Raw genomic sequence first — 16,323 nt, 5'->3', positions numbered from 1 at the left:
CTAGTAACATTCCTAAACTTTATATCACACTGCTGTGCACACAGTATGCTTAATTGGTATTTTTGAGTAAAATGAATGAGTCTACTCATCAAGTTATTGTTGACTGAGTGAACAAAGATATCGAAATCTTTCCAAATCCGGGTTGTGAAGGGTGATAGACTGGAAGTTGTCAAGATGGACTATGAGGGTGGACAAAGACAACAACATAAATGTCTCTTCTTATGAAATAAATATGGGATCATGCCTGTTTAATGTGGATCTATGAGACTTCCTGTGAAGCACACACACAGAGTAAATTCTCCAGAACTCAATTTGTCTACTTTGCTGAATCTCTAAGTCAGCTCCAGTTGGAATTCCGACTCTTCATATTCCTGGGAGTCTGAGTATTCACAATGAATTTTTACCCTTTCATCATTAACTTATTTATGCCTCCAGGGAATGAATTTATATTTATATATATATATAATAGATTTTTATATTTATATATATATGTATATATATATATATATAAATTTACTATAAATAACATTACTATGGTTTGGGGAATGGGAACTTTATTTATTTTCTTTCTTTCTGCTTATAATAATTTCATGGGATCCTGTTTTCTCTTTCACCTTACTCTCCTTCCTCCAAGACTTATCTTAAGTTTCTTTTCCTTCCCCTTGAAAGACAAATAAAGTGGTATTTAGAACCCAATCTTTGTATTCCAGAAGGTACATTAGTAAGAGAGATAAAGCATGTGCATAAATAGCTTCAAAAGTAAGTATCATCTGTAACAAGTGAGTAGCAGTAGTATTCTAAGGAGTTCAGAGAAACAGTGAAAGAACAGTGATGGTTTGAACTGTTACTTTTGAACAGTTAACACAAAGTGCTTTTTCATTTGTTTTCATCATTCTTTTGTTCTATTCAAGGACTTGGGACTTAGTCAAGATTTATAATAAGGATACGTTTACCCTTTCTACATATTACAATTATGCTTCATGTGACATTTACCATTAATGAAATTGCTTAGATTTGCAAGATATGCCTGCTAGAAGTCAGATTCTAGTGCCGCAGGGACACGTGGGATTAATGTTGTCTGTGGGTATATAAAGTCCTAACTGGTACCACTCTCAACCTGGTGGAAGCTATTGAAACTGAAAGACACTGAATATTGACAAAATATATAAATAAAAACCTCCATCTGATATGGATCCATCCTACTTTAGTGGTGGCAAATGTCAAGGTAACTTATAATATAGAAGTAAAAAGTCTAACTGCATAGTTCTGGTTTATACTCAGTAAAATGTTGAAATTATTAATAACCCTCACTCCTTTTTAGTCTCTCTGTATATACTGTAGAAGGAGAAGGGGGTGGAGAGGAGAAGTAAGGGAGGAAGAAAAGAAAGGAAGAAATTTATTTCAATATGCAGAGATGTAGGGGAAAGAACAATCCATTCCAAGCTTTCAGTGAACAACGTCATGAAGATTAGAGAGCCCAAGATAACAACAAAAGTAGCTGAGTATTCCCCTTTGCTGGAGCAAAGATCAGGTAAGCAAGGGGAGGAGAGTAATGGGAAAAAAAGCTGGAAGAGTTTATGTCAGATTGTGGAAGGTCTTAAGTAACAAAACCAGGTTTCCAGATCTTATATCTATTAAGGAATTAGGAAATCACTAAAGAGTTTGGGTCCAGGGGTGGCTAGGTGGCACAGTGAATAGAGCACTGGCCCTGGAGTCAGGAATACCTGAGTTCAAATTTGGCCTCAGACACTTAACACTTACTAGCCATGTGACCTTGGGCAAGTCACTTAACCCCAATTGCCCTTCTTTTCCCCCCTCCAAAAAGGAAAAAAAAAGTTTGGGTCCAAATAAAAGGATGAATTTAGGATATGGGCAGAGAAGGGGAAAGAAACTAAAAGCAGAATTGTTTAGGAAGATGAAGCAATGGTCTAGGTAAAAGAAAGAAAGAATCTGAACTATTGTGATATCCTTATCAGTGTAGAGGAAACAATAGATGTAGAAAGTGGTAATTGAATGGATGTAAGGAATGAAAGAGAATTGGCTTTTTTAAGCTAGGAAGATAGTGGTACCATCTAAATTACATTCTCAGTCTGATTCTTCATGCCTGCCTTGAACACTAAACTCTAAATTTTGTTCCAGTATTCAAGTTTAACTCTCTGTCTTTTTCTACACTTAGATCTCTTAAAATATTATTTAAATGTCAATTATCAATGTTTTGCCATTAACAATAATTCCTTGTTCTAATAATGACAACTCACATTTTTTGTGCCAATTTATATTTATATAGCAGAGTGCCTTTCATATATTTTATTATTTGATCCATGCAACAAACCCATGGGGGCAGATGTCATCCTCCTCCTCCTCCTCCTTATCAACAACATTATCATCATTAATCTATGCATAAAGAAACTGAAGCTCAGATATTAGGACTTGTCTAAGTACACCTGTTAGCAAATGGCAAGGCTGGCATGACAACTCTGAATTTTTTACTCCATTATGCTTCTTCTTGTAGCATCTTGCTTGCTTTGGATATTTGGAAATAAATTAGTAGTCTATATACTTTGTGCTCCTATCACAGACCTTATGTATGCTTAGAATCTCTGAATGCTAACCTTGGTTCACATTCCCATGTCTTTTGATTTAGTATGATGCCCTGAACTCTGATTTCAGGTTTGTTTCATTACTTACAATATATACAAATTCACTTTCTGTAAAAATAATCTACTGACCATGTCACCTAGCCTCATAACAAGCTATTTTGACCACCTTTCTGATCCACTTTGGCCTTCACTCATTATTTGCATACCACTTGTAGCTGAGCTAAGGGACACAAATGTATTCACTATATTTAAATGATAAATGCATATGGGGGCTGGGATTGGGGTGGACAGATAGGTAATTTGAAAGGTGCATCCCCCACATATATACCCTTTCTCCTACATATCTCTAGGTAAGCCAATAATGAGATTCACTTGGGGATGCATAGGATAGAAACCTGACTCCTTATGGTGAGGTGTGTGTGGGAAAGTGATATTCTGCTCACCGTCACTGAGTGCTGTTGAACATCTGGCACTCATTTCCCACTTCAAAACCCTGCTAGCACACCAGTCCCCAACATGAATATAATTACCGTAACTAGAAAATCCCTTGACTCTTTAATTGTTTTGAAGTTGAAACTTCCAAGCTGCTAAATTAACCTTGCTCTGCTGAGAAACAAACTCCTTGTTGAGAGCTGTTGTCAACCTTGGTTTTTACTGTTAAATATAAATTGTCATGATAAAATTTGCAAAAGAAAAAAAAGAAAGAAAATCTCTGTCCCTTTGCTTTGATTATTGTAGTTCCCTCCATGCATGTGTATATGTGTGACTAGCACTACAAAGTCCAAATTACCATTCATTGTTAACATAGCTGATTTTCAGTTTCATGGTCCCTCATCTGGGATAGCCTAAAGTGGCAATCAGGCTATTTTTCTCAACTCAGATTCTTTACTATCCTCACACTTTCTGTTCTTGGGGCTGTGAGTTTTTATTAAGGTTATAAAAGCTTTGACCTTGATGCAGGTGCAGCGACTTCCCTTTCAGGTCCAAAGCTGTTAATGAAGAAGAGAATTGCAGAGACATTAGATATTAGCATCTCTCCAGCCAAGGAGGATATTCTCATCCTTGGCAGGAGTCTCTAAAAGCTGATAAAGAGTTGTCTCCCCAGCCTTGACAACACAGTTGAAACACTTGACAAATTGCTTTTCAACTTGTGATACAATGTTAACAATGTGACAGCCCAATGATGTTACTTGTTCTCTATATTCCACCTCTGTAAGCTTAGTAATTGACGGTGTTTAGGTCCAGGGGTCAAAAGATGTTGGTGAGCTTTCAATGAGAAACTCCACCAGAGATGTGTGACAGTACTCAGGTGGCTAGGACTTGGAATCCTGTCTGCTGCATTAACACCAGAGGCTAAAAGGAGAAAGGCCACATTTCAGCAGCAATGCTACATTTGCATAAGACTGTTCATGAAAACATGTTAGAGCATTAGTGGAAAATTGGATGCTGGCAATGTAAGACAAAGTTACTGATGTGTCACCTAGTGTATTAAGATTACCTCCCCTCCCCCCGCCCCTTAAACAAGTCAGCTTGTGCCACTGTATGTGACAGATTTTGTGAAATGCTGATAACAATGAAGAAAAAGAATGCCCCTTATAAAAGTTTCTTGAGCAAATTCTGCATTTGACTAAAGGACAGTGAAAACATAGTGACCTTGAGAGGTCATTTCAAGTAGCACCTTTCCTTCATGTCTGACCATGCTCATCCACAGGAGGCTTAGGAAGCAGTGTGTCACAGTGGAAAGAAAGTGGGATTTGGAGTCCAAAGAACACAATTTCATATCTTTGCTCTGTCATTTACTTACCTGGATGACTTTGGGCAAGTAACATATCCCTGTGTTGTTGCTTCAATTTACTCATCTATAAAATTAAAATCTAGAAATATATGATTTATAAATTCCATTCCAACTCTTAAGCTATGATTACAATAATGGGGACAACGGGAATATTGTTGTTACAAAGACTCACATCTCAAGTGCCTAGTTATTTTAAAAAACCACTGGCTACATTTAGTTCAAGAAGGATGTATGACAACTCTCAACATCTCCTGAGCATGGTAGTTTAGGGCAAAAGAATCCAAAAATGTCAGATATGGATAAGACAATAGAGATAATTTTGTTCAACCCCCTTATTTTATAAATGAAAAAAAAATGAGCCCTAGAGGTATTAAGTGAATTGTTTAATGCTATTTAGTTACTTAGTAGTAAAAGCAGGATATAGTACTCAAGATTTCTGATTCTCAGTCCTGTGTTTTACTCTGGAATCCTGATGTAAACACTTATTAATGTGTGACCCTAGGCAAATTAACTTCTCTGAGTCTCAGTTTCCTCATCTGTAAAATGAGTTGTTTGGATGACACGATTATAATTTCCTTTACAGGATAGGCTCTGGGGAGCTGTCTAGATAAACATCTATGAGTCTATCACCATACAGGACAACAATCAATACACATTCTTTAAGCACCTATTACATGCTAAAACACTGTGCTAGACACTGGAGAAACAAAGAAAAAGGTGAAATAGCCTCTGTCATCAATGAGATTATGCTCCACCCAGAGTGACAGTGTAGCATAAGGGATTAGAAGGCCAGCTTTGACAACAAGAAGTCTTAGGTTCAAATCAAACCTCTAACAAGTATTTTTCTGTGACCAAGGCATTTAATCTCTCAGTGTCCCAGATAATTCGAAGTCTATAAATTGTAGTTGGAATGTCTACTGGGGCAGTTCTCCCTAGGTGAAGAAATCATATGACCTAATCATATCACCACTAATTTCCCACCCACTCCCCAACAATTCCAATAATAGCTCTGAAAAAGTTAATCCTCTATGAGTATGGTTAAAAGTAATATGTTTCAAGTTACATGCAATTCACATTCAAGGAGAAAAAAGACAGAAGGAAAAGAACATGCCTGACAGATGTATGATAATTTATGATAAATGTATTGGCAGCCATCTCAGCTCCCCACTTAATGGGCACTGATCCACATCACAGGCAATCACCAGACTGAGAAAAGAACAGCTTTTGGTGAGGAAATAGCCAAACCACAAATGTATGACACTTCTGTTTGACTTTGTAAAGCATTTAGGCCTGGATCTTAGATCTTGCTGCTCTTAGGCAGCTTCCCTGGAGTTCCCACTGTCCTAGGACACATTGACATTCATCCTTACATTTTACTCCACTGATTTCCAAACTTAATCTCTAACTCTTGGGTTGAAGCACTAAGCTTCCTGATGATTTTGATTCCTGATATATATATATATATATATATATATATATATATATATATATAATTTCCCCATGTTCATATATCAGCATACTAAATTACTAATAATATTTTCCCCTTTTCTCCATTTCTTCTGTCACTGCCACAGTAGTTTGGTGCCTATCCTAGCACCCATTTCCTCTGATAAGAATTCATATGCAGAAGTTAATTATGAAATAGCTTTATCAGTATGATGATCTTAATACAGTAGGGTCATTTAAGACTCTGATCACATCTTTTTATGGAGAACAAAGATATACTTATTGGCAATTCCTTGAAAGGATTAAAGATATCTCCCAGACCTGGGTCCTGGTCAGTTAATTTGTTCCTTATTGAAGATGAGGGATTAAGTCTCATTATATAGGTGTGATTTAATTGGTTTAAGATATTGTGGTGGTGGACCACCTCTTTTTATTGTATCCATTAAGAAGGGAACATAGACTTTGTTGAAGAGACCTATATTGGTATTTGGAAAGTCAATGAGGATTAGTACTTGTACACAAAATACATAAATTGGTCTCTGTGAGTAGTGGGGAGGGAAGTATGTGCATTCACGCTTGTCCTTGGAACCACTGATATCAGCCTCAGAGTAGAATATTAGTTTCATGGGCTCTCATGCACATAACCAAAGAGGTGCATGAGAAATGTAGTGGTGAATTCTCCTAATTACAAAGACCAGGAAGAGAGTGATACTCCATGATCAGACCTCTATCATAAAGAAGGTGGTCAGGGAAGCTCCTGCAAAATACCTGGATCCCAAGGTCTTAACCATAGGCATGGAGAAGCAGTAGTATAATTTCTGTTCATGAGAGTTGGAGAAAGGGACTGAAAATGACTGATTGTAAGAATATTCATCACTCCAACAGTTTTGGCAAATAGAAATATTTAATTGACTGGGGATCTATTTTGTGACCCTGAAGCTTGGCAGGGAGAAGAGTGGGTGGGTGGAAGCAAGGGACAAAACCCTAAAAAACATAAAAAGTCTGGATTTTTTTCTACTATGCTTAGGAGTAGCCCATGGTGGTGATCTAATAGAAAGAAAAGTTTTCTCTTTTAGATACCTAAAGGTTTTTCCTTCCATGAAGGCTATAAACCCCTATAGTAGCACTAAAAGTCAGAAGGTCTCTATAGGCCCTTTGGGGAACAGACCTAGTGGTAGTCTTACTGGATCAAAGGGTATGAAAGGTTTTGTCCTTTGGGCACAGTTATCTCCTTTGGGAGTAGTTCCAGTTTATTCTTCAGAATGGTATGAGGTCTTCATAGAGGGCTAGAATTTTTGGTGTGAGGTCTTGCTGATGAGCCTTTTCAAGGGCTACTCACCTACCCTTAGTGTCCACCTTCACCCAACTCTCATCTATGACTCCATGAAGCTTTAGCCTGCTCTGTGGTCATGCTCTGGTAAACAGTCTCTACAGACTCTATAGATTACAAACTTCTACCAAGCTGAAGGTAAATGACAGTCCTCAAACCTGTCAGTGATTTAGGGGGATGTCTACTTGGTGGATGAAAAAAAATGTTCCAATGACCATCAAAGTAGCTGAAGCAGACACTGTGGGGTACTTAGAGCTTGGTCAGGCATCAAAGATGCCAAGGTTACCCACTGAAGTACAGGCCATTGCTAGTCATCTTGACTTTTGTCCTGTCACTGGTCTTCAGTGACTTCGGAAGAGAGAGTGAGGTTGTTGACTTTCTGCAACTCTCCCTCACTTAAATCTAATTCATGTGTAAGTCAAGAGATACCATTGGTTCCCTTTGAAAACGAAGAATGATCAATACCACCAGTTCAGTACTCCACCAAGAATTCATTAATATATCTATACACCTTCATCTCCTCCAGCATTTGTCATTTGTGATAGGTATGATGAAGTATCTTAGAGTTGTTTCTATTTGCCTTTCTCTAATCAATAATGATTTGAAACTTTTTATATGACTATAGATAGGCTTTAATCTTTTTTTTAACTGCCTGTTCATATTGCTTGACCATTTATCAATTAGGAAATGGCTCTTCCCCTACCCTTTTTTCTTTTTCTTTCTTTTTTTTTATTACAAATCTGACTCAGTTCCTATGTATATGAAACATGAAGTCTTTATCAAAGAAACTTTCTTTAAAATTTTGGGTTTGCTTCCTTGTCTATGGCACTTTTTAGGAGACTGTTATTTCCTTGATTATTTCTTTTAATTAGTTCTGGTTTTGCTTTTGTTTTGTTTGAGATCATGATTGCTACCCCTACCATTTTTTCTTTGGCTGAAGCATAAAATTTTTTGTTCCAGCTTTTAATTTTAATCCTGGGTATATTTTTTCTGTTTCAAGGGTTTCCCTTGTATACCACATATTGTTTAATCCTAGTTTCTAATCCATTCAACTATCAGCTTTATTTTATGGGTTAGTTCATCCCATTCACATTCACAGATATAATTACTACTGTGTATTCCCCTTTACTCTATTTTCTTCTGTTTCTTCTCTCTTTTTGTCCTGTCCCTCCTTAAAAGTCTGTTTTGCTTCTGACCACTGCCTTCCATACTCTTCCCTCTCTTTTATCACCACATGTCATATCTCTTATCTCTTGCCCCTACTGTTTCCCTATCGGGTAAGATAGATTTCTGTACCCAACTGATTGTGTATATATTCTTCCCTCTGCTGTTCTGAAATGTGATTTGAGGGATTATTTTTAAATTGTTTGAAGAAGAATGATGGGAGAGTTCAGATGAATCCTGGCCATCTTCCTTTCAATACAATATTCAGTTCATGTTCAAGGTTTATAGAAGGCAGTTCTTTTCATTATAGGTGCTTAAAAGAAATGGAAATGTGGCAAAGAAATAAGAGAACTTAGTGACAAGAAACTATCTAGACACTCATAAATCTATATAGGTGGTGAAACTATTTAAAATTCCTTTTATATACATAGTGCCTCAAACTTTTCAGTAACTTTTTTTTGGTGTGATTCCAAAATTAACTCTAGACTTTACTGCCAGTAAATAAGTATTGGACACCAAAAAAGTCATTTCAACTCTTTGGACTGAAGCCAGTGCTTATGAGCATGTGGAGCATTCTCTGATCATATGTTAGCCTCATGGAATTCAGAACACGCATGTAACTGTTTCATCTGCCTACCATGTGAAGTATATACAGACCTTTTATTGGTTTCTGAGCTGGAACTGAGAATGCTTATAATGTTTGGTGATGAAATGATGTGGTCAATTTTTTTCCTGCCTGATTGAGTTCAAGGAAGGAATATTGTGAGATTCTGTGTGGGAAGAGACCTGGGCTTTTATCTCTCCACAAAGATTATAACCATATGGCCCATGAACATATGGGCCTGCTACTGCATCTGTTTCTATTATGTCTATTCTTTTCTGCTCTTAGGTAGAGTATCAGAATAGAGAGATGCTGTCATCACTGAAAATCAGAAAACCAGGTTGTCAGAGGTCTGAGAATTGCAGCCCACCATAGATTTTATGGACAATCAAGCCTGTTGAGGAATAAATTCCCAACCAACCTGCTTGACCCAGCATAAAAGTAAAATGAAGGCCACAAAGAAGAATAAATAGTGACTCACTGACCAGCTTTGTAACATTTTGAATTCAGCTTAGTATGGGAAATGCTTTACAGAAATTCTTCTGAATATGATCTCCTCTCCCCCAGAGACTGAGATGACATAGGGCAGAGGGCATCCCAACTCTAGAAATTATTTACGTACTTCTGTTCTTGATATATCTTCTCAGTAACTATCTCTTTGTAAAAGCAAATTCATATTAATTCATTTAAGAGCTATTAAATATAATTGCTGATTCATATTGAGGAGATAATATTGGAATGGGCTTTGAGCCAAAGACAGTAGAGAATCACCCCAAAATTTGTGTATGTGCCCCTAGAAATCTGAGGGTGAAAAATGGACTCATGGACCTTTTATCAGTGTGAATGGGAGTCGGGGCAAAGGTAGTAAGGTTTTATAAAGGCTATATTCACAACAGCAATATAAGCAATCAGACCATATGCTATTTCTCTATTTACCCCTCAAAAATGGAAATTAAAGATTCAAGGAGAATATTATTCAAGGTCATGTGAATAGCTAGCTACAAAACTGGGATTAGATCCAAGCCTTGTGTTTCCTTGTCCAGTGTTCTTTCCATTACGTCATTATTACAGCAACATTTCTGATATATTACATCTCCATACTTAGTGCTTAGCATGCTTGCCAGTCATTTTGAGACTTTACCCATGCTTGTAACATTTTCCTATTTCTATCGATACTATCATCCTTACAGTGATTCAGAGCTTGATCTACTTTTGTTTTTTCCCTTCTTATTAAAAATCTTGTCAGTTGCCACACCCTATCCATTTAAATTCCAGTTCTTCCCCACCCTTACCGCAATCCCCAACATACTCAGAACACCCCAATCTTAGTTGGGGTTCTCTTTAATTCTTATGCAGGCAAACAAAAGTGCTTCTAAAGTTGTTTTACTGAAAAAAATCTAACTTCTCCAATAAAAATCTACGTCCCATTATCCCATTATAGTCCTCCTAATGCAAATATCCGCCCAGGTTAATTTGCTTATCACAAACTTGGTGACTCCTCATTGGATATAGAATGAAATACAAAATTCTTATTCAGTTATTCAAGAATGATCACATTCTAGTTTCAACTTGTCTTTCCAGGCAGTTTTCCCATTTCTCCTTTTCACATAATTTATGTTTAGACAAAATTAAGAGAAAATTGCATAATGGCCTTCCATTCTCCTCTCCCACATCTGTAACACTGATCTTTACAACCCCCTCATACTTTGAATATACTTCTTTGGCATATTCACTTATTGAAATTCTTTCATTCTTAAAGTTTCAGTTCATGTACTAACCTCAATTTGATTGAATAAGAAACAAATATTTTCTAAGGATGTTTTAAATGAAAGACACTATTCTTGCTTGGGAGTATAAAGATACAAAAAGTCCTTTCCATCAAGGAACTGCAATTTTATGGAGGGGGCATGGGTAGGGAAACATAATACATATAAATATGTTTAACTTCAATGTGACTTAGAGAGGTAGATAGTGCTAGAAGTGGACAGATCAAGAAGTAGAACATGAATTGATCCTTGAAGGAAGATAAATAATCTGAGACCCAAGAGGAGAAAATACATTCCAGGCATGAGAAATGGCTTAAGCAAATTTGCTGGAGTGGTAGATAGTGTATGGTGGGGAGCAGGGAAGGAGTCAGGCTCATCATACAGTTTTCCTAGAACACGATGTTTGTGGAGAAAATAAAGTTGAAATGATAATATAAAGATAGGTGAAAACTATGTGTTTCATCTGCTTGCATGTGAAATATGTATATACACACAAATATGTTGAATTTATTGCCGTATATTTTGAATCCTCTCTCATGTTTTGCTTTGTATGTGGGAAATTTTTCTTTTCTTATTTTGTACTATTTTAGTATTCGTTTGTTTCTTTTTTCTTTTCATATTTTGTATTTGTTTAAAATTTTAAAAGTTACTAAAATAAATACATAATTTAAAATACCTTGAATTCCTAGAGTTTGAATTTTATTCATTAAGGGATGGGAAACCACTGAAATATTTTCACCAGAGGAATAAACACATGATTTGTAACTAAGAAAGGTAATTTAAAAAGCTTTGTGGGGGATGCATTGTAGGAAGGTGAACCTGGAAATAGGGAGATGAATTAGGAAACATAGTAGTGTCAGAGAAAAATGATGAAGATATGCATTAGAGAGGTATTAATGTGAATGAAGAGAAAGTTACAGATCTGAAAAGTATTATGAAGGAAAAATCAAAAATATTTGAGAAATCATTCAAAATGAGGGCTACGAGAGAGGGAAGATTTAAGGATGATCCCAAAGTTGTGGAACTGAGAGATTTGGAGGATAGTGGTATCTTTAACAGAAATAGATATGTTTGGAAGAGGTGTAAATTTAGAATGGGAAAAACCTTTTCTGAACATCTTGAAATTGAGCTGTAGACAGGCAATCTAAGAGAAAATGTTTAGCAGGTATTTTATGACATGTGATTTGCATATATATAGGAGATAGATAAGAACTGGATACATAGATTTGGGTTTCATCTGCATAAAGATAATACAGAATCTAACAGGGATGATAAAATCTCCAAGAAAGAGAGTATAAAGATAGATGAGGTAGGGGCTGAGGACATAATCCACAGAAGCCAAGGGAAGACAGAGTGTCTAGAAGAAAGGGAAAGTCAGTAATACCAAAGTTGAAGGTTAAGTAGTAAAGGATAGTTAACAAATTAATGAAGAAAATGCATTTAGGTTCTTACTGTGGGTCAAGACTAGAAGTAAGACTGAGAGAAGTTCATGAGATTTAATAGTTAATAGATTTTTTTTAAAAAAGGAGGAATTGTTTCCAAAGAGTAGTTGTGGTTGAAAACTATATGTTAGGAGACTGGGAGATAGCAAGGAAGAAGAATGAGAGTACAAATGAATCATCATAGGATTTTGGCAATAAAAAGAAAGAATGATAATCAAGAAAATTGTTAGAGTCAAATGAAGTTTCTGTTTTAGAGGGAACAAATACCTGGACATATATGTACAAGTCAAAGAAGAAGAACGTATATTTTGGAATATATCGAAGATTGGAGTGAAAAGAAAATTAATGATAGGGCAAGATTTTAGAGATGGAATGGAATGGGATTGACAGCATAGCTAAAACTGATGTCCTTGGCAATGAGAAGGACCACATCTTAAACATTGAGGGAATGACTATAGGTGAAAAAAATAGAGGTTTTATGGGTATTCTGGTCTCTTTTTTTCCCGAGCAAAATGGGAGGCAGATATCTTTAAGAAAATAAGGCAGAAGAATCACTGGGTGCCTAAGGAGAAAAAATATGGTTTTAGCAACTGCTGAGAAAAGTGGGCTAGTCCATCAGGGAAAAATTAAAATTTCCTCTACATTAGTGACTTCCCCTTCTACATGAAGATTTCCTTGATTCCCTCAGATGAAGTGACCAACTTCCTCAAAATTTCTAAAAGTATGTATATTATACCTGTATGTTGCTGTATCCATTAAAATAGAATATGTGCTTTTTGAGAATAGAAAATCCATTAATTTTCATAACTGAATGCCTACATCAGTGAGTTGCACATAGAGTTTAAAAATGCTTTTTAAAATTGAATTGAATCTTGCAGAAAATTGTGAAAATAATTTTCCTAAATATAGGTGCCACTTTCATTTTCCTATGCAAAAAATCAAATATCTATATACTGTTTTTAAGATACAATAAGAAATCCTCAGAATAGTGTTTAAAACACTGAAGAGTATGACTCTAGCCTGTTTCTTTACTTATTTCTTTTTTTTTTAAGCAATCGGGGTTAAGTAACTTGCTTGAGGTTACACAGCCAGTTGTTTCTGGGTGGGTGCTAAGTGTCTGAGCCTGGGATTCGATCTCCAGGTCATCCCGACACTGGAGCCAGTGCTCTTACTCTCTGTGCTACCTGGCAGCCCCTTCTTTACTTATTTCAACTTATTTTCCTTCATACACTTTGTGTTTAAAATTCTACTTCCTTGCTTATGTACAGACTGCTTGCTCACCATCATTGTAGTGCACATCCTCCTCACCTTCGCCTAGAATTCTTACCTTCCCTTCAAATCAGAATTTAGTTGTCACTTTTCCCAGAAACCCTTCCTAATCCACATTATTGTTATTATTATCTCTCCCTTTCAACTATCTTGCACTAAGTGTAAGTGCTGTACTCTCACCCCAACCTTGTCAGTGAAATTTAATTTTCTCAGTCAGGGTATATGTTCCCCCCTAACATCCAATAGTGATTTCCCCTTAATAGCCACTTAATAAATTATCAATCTGAATATTGTTTTTGTGCAACAAAATTAAGAGCTAGAAGTTCTTCCAAACTCTAAAGTAGTATCTATTCTAAAAAGTGCTCAACTTGACAAAAATTTTTTTTTTCTTGAACAAAAAAAGCTGTCCCATCTCACCTGGCCCAGACTATCACTGGATCCAAAGATTGGGAGGGGTCAGGTGACCTTGATGATTGTGATTAATAATGCAAAAATGATTAATCCTAAAGAAAAAAATATTGCTAGATTAAAAAGTCAATCTGAAGGACAAAGATAGTAGCACTATCAGACTTTCACATGGGTAAATTGCTAATCATTGCCATAATATGCTTATTATCTTGGAAAGGGAAAACAAACATATGAACTCCTGGCTGTTTTTTTGAAAGTTACTTCATTAGGGGAATAATAAAAAAAAATCCACACAATTGTTAGGGAAATATATTTTCAGGAAACTCGAAGAATGCAATCAATATCCTATGTCAGGAGAATCATCTATTCCGACTTTTCTCCTTTGTACCCAGACCATCCTATAATCAACAAAAGTTACAGATGTTAACTGCTTTAATTAAACTACTGGCATGATTAAGTACTGTTTATCCTCTGTAATTTTCCCCATTAAAATTTCTCTTGAAATATCAGCCTACCAAAAAGAGCATGTAACAAGTATAGTCTACGTGTCACTACTGTTTTCTACCTCACTTCTGTTCTAGACATCTTTAGACATCTAGACAGCTTTACCACAACCTTTGTCTGTGGTACTGACCACTTCTCTTCTATTAACTTTGTGCTAACAAAATTGTAGTTCAATTCAGTGAAACCACTGATTTAATTTTAAAAAGACATCTAACTAATCTTCTCCTACTGGTATATTATGTTCTACTAGTTTAAAGTATTTTATTAAACAATCAGCTGATTTAATCAAAATATTTTTCTACAGTAATATCACTTATGCACTCAAAAGCATATATTTTGTGCTTGCTTAGGCAGCACATATACTAAAATTGGAACGAAGCAGAGATTGGCACAGACCCTGCACAAGGATGACATGCAAATTCATGAAGTGTTCCATATTTTGGGGGGCAGCAAGGTGGCACAGTGAATAGAGCACTGGCCCTGTAATCAGGAGGACCCGATTTCAAATCTGCTCTTAGACACTTGACACTTACTAGCTGTGTGACCTTGGGCAAGTCACTTAACCCCAGTTACCTTGCCTTTCCCCCTCCAAAAAAAACAAAAAACAAAAACAAAACAAAAGAATATATTTCCTTTCCTAAGGTAAAAGATTAAAACAACAACAACAAAACCAAAACATAACATTAGATTTGGGCTCATAAGATTAATATTTAAAACCTGGCCCATCATATATTGTCTGTGTTCCCTTAGAAAAATCATTTAATTGCTCTTTGCCTTATTATCTTCAACTGTAAAGTAATAGGATTAGAATAAATTTGAAAATTCTGCTTCCTAAATTAATAAAGAAATACCTAGTTTTATAAACTAGTATTCTTTTAAAGAAACACAAAGTCTACAATCTACTTCCAATTGTTTGCTGTTGACAAAATATTTGCATTTGGCTGAACTCATTAGGGTTTGCCAAAAATTTTGAATGATGAGATTTTTCCACTTTTATTCTTATTTACTTTTTAAATGAATATATTATTTTTTTATTTTTAGTTTTCAACATTCATTTCCACAAGATTTTGAATTACAAATTTCTCCCCATCTTTCCCCTACCCCACCCCAATATAGCAAACCAACTGAATACCCCTTCCTGTAATCCATTCTCTCTTATATCCTCCCACATCCTCACCCCCCAACTTTATAGTAGGGTAAGATGGATTTCTATACCCCAGTGCTTGTATATCTTATTTCCAAGTTGCTTATAAAAAACAATTTTTTTTTAACATTTCTTTTTAAACTTTGATTTCCAGGTTCTTTTCCTTCTTCCCCCTTCACCCACTCCCACTGGGAAGACAAGCAATTTAATATAGGTTGGACATGTGTAGTTATTCAAAATGTTTCCATAGCAGTTATATTGTGAAAGACTAACTATATTTCCTTCCATTCTATCCCATCCCCCACTTATTTTATTTTCTACTTTGACCCTGTACCTTTTCAAAAGTGTGTGCTTCTAACTACTGTCTCCCCCAATCTGCCCTCCCTTTTATCATCTCCCTTCTTATCCCCATCCCCCCTACTTTCCTGTAGGGTAAGATACCAACTGACTGTGTATGTTATTCCCTCCTTAAACCAAATACAATGACAGTAAGGTTGAGCCATTCCCTTTCACCTTCCTGCTCTTCCCCTCCATTGTAACAGTTTTCTTTTGCTTCTTTTATATGAGATAATTTACCCCACTCTATCTCTCTTTTTCTCCTCCAAATATGTTCTTCTCTCACCTCTTAATTTTATTTTTTAGATATCATCCCTTCATATTAAAATCATCCTGTGCCCTCTGTCTATCAACACATATATACACATATACTTACATTCACATATATATTTATATACACATACACCCTCCTATACATACATATATATGTATGTGTATGTATACACACACATTCTCTTCAACTATCTTCATACTGAGAATAGTCTCATGAGTTACAATTATAATTTTCCCATATAGTA

General features: G+C 35.9%; 1 non-coding gene across 1 annotated transcript; it reads left to right on the top strand.

Moving 5' to 3' along the window:
- The first annotated feature begins 14,663 nt into the window (after positions 1-14,663).
- On the top strand, positions 14,664-14,767 carry LOC138154177 (U6 spliceosomal RNA). The gene has a single exon (XR_011166564.1). It is a non-coding gene; the product is annotated as a U6 spliceosomal RNA (small nuclear RNA).
- The last annotated feature ends 1,556 nt before the right edge of the window (positions 14,768-16,323 follow it).

The sequence above is a fragment of the Petaurus breviceps genome, unplaced genomic scaffold (assembly GCF_028583685.1).
Source record: "Petaurus breviceps papuanus isolate PSGF00001 unplaced genomic scaffold, PetGlider_PUasm1.0 151, whole genome shotgun sequence".
In the NCBI taxonomy this organism is placed as follows: domain Eukaryota; kingdom Metazoa; phylum Chordata; class Mammalia; order Diprotodontia; family Petauridae; genus Petaurus; species Petaurus breviceps.
The sequence above is the reverse complement of the archived record's forward strand: the minus strand, read 5'-3'. Positions and strand labels throughout refer to the sequence as shown.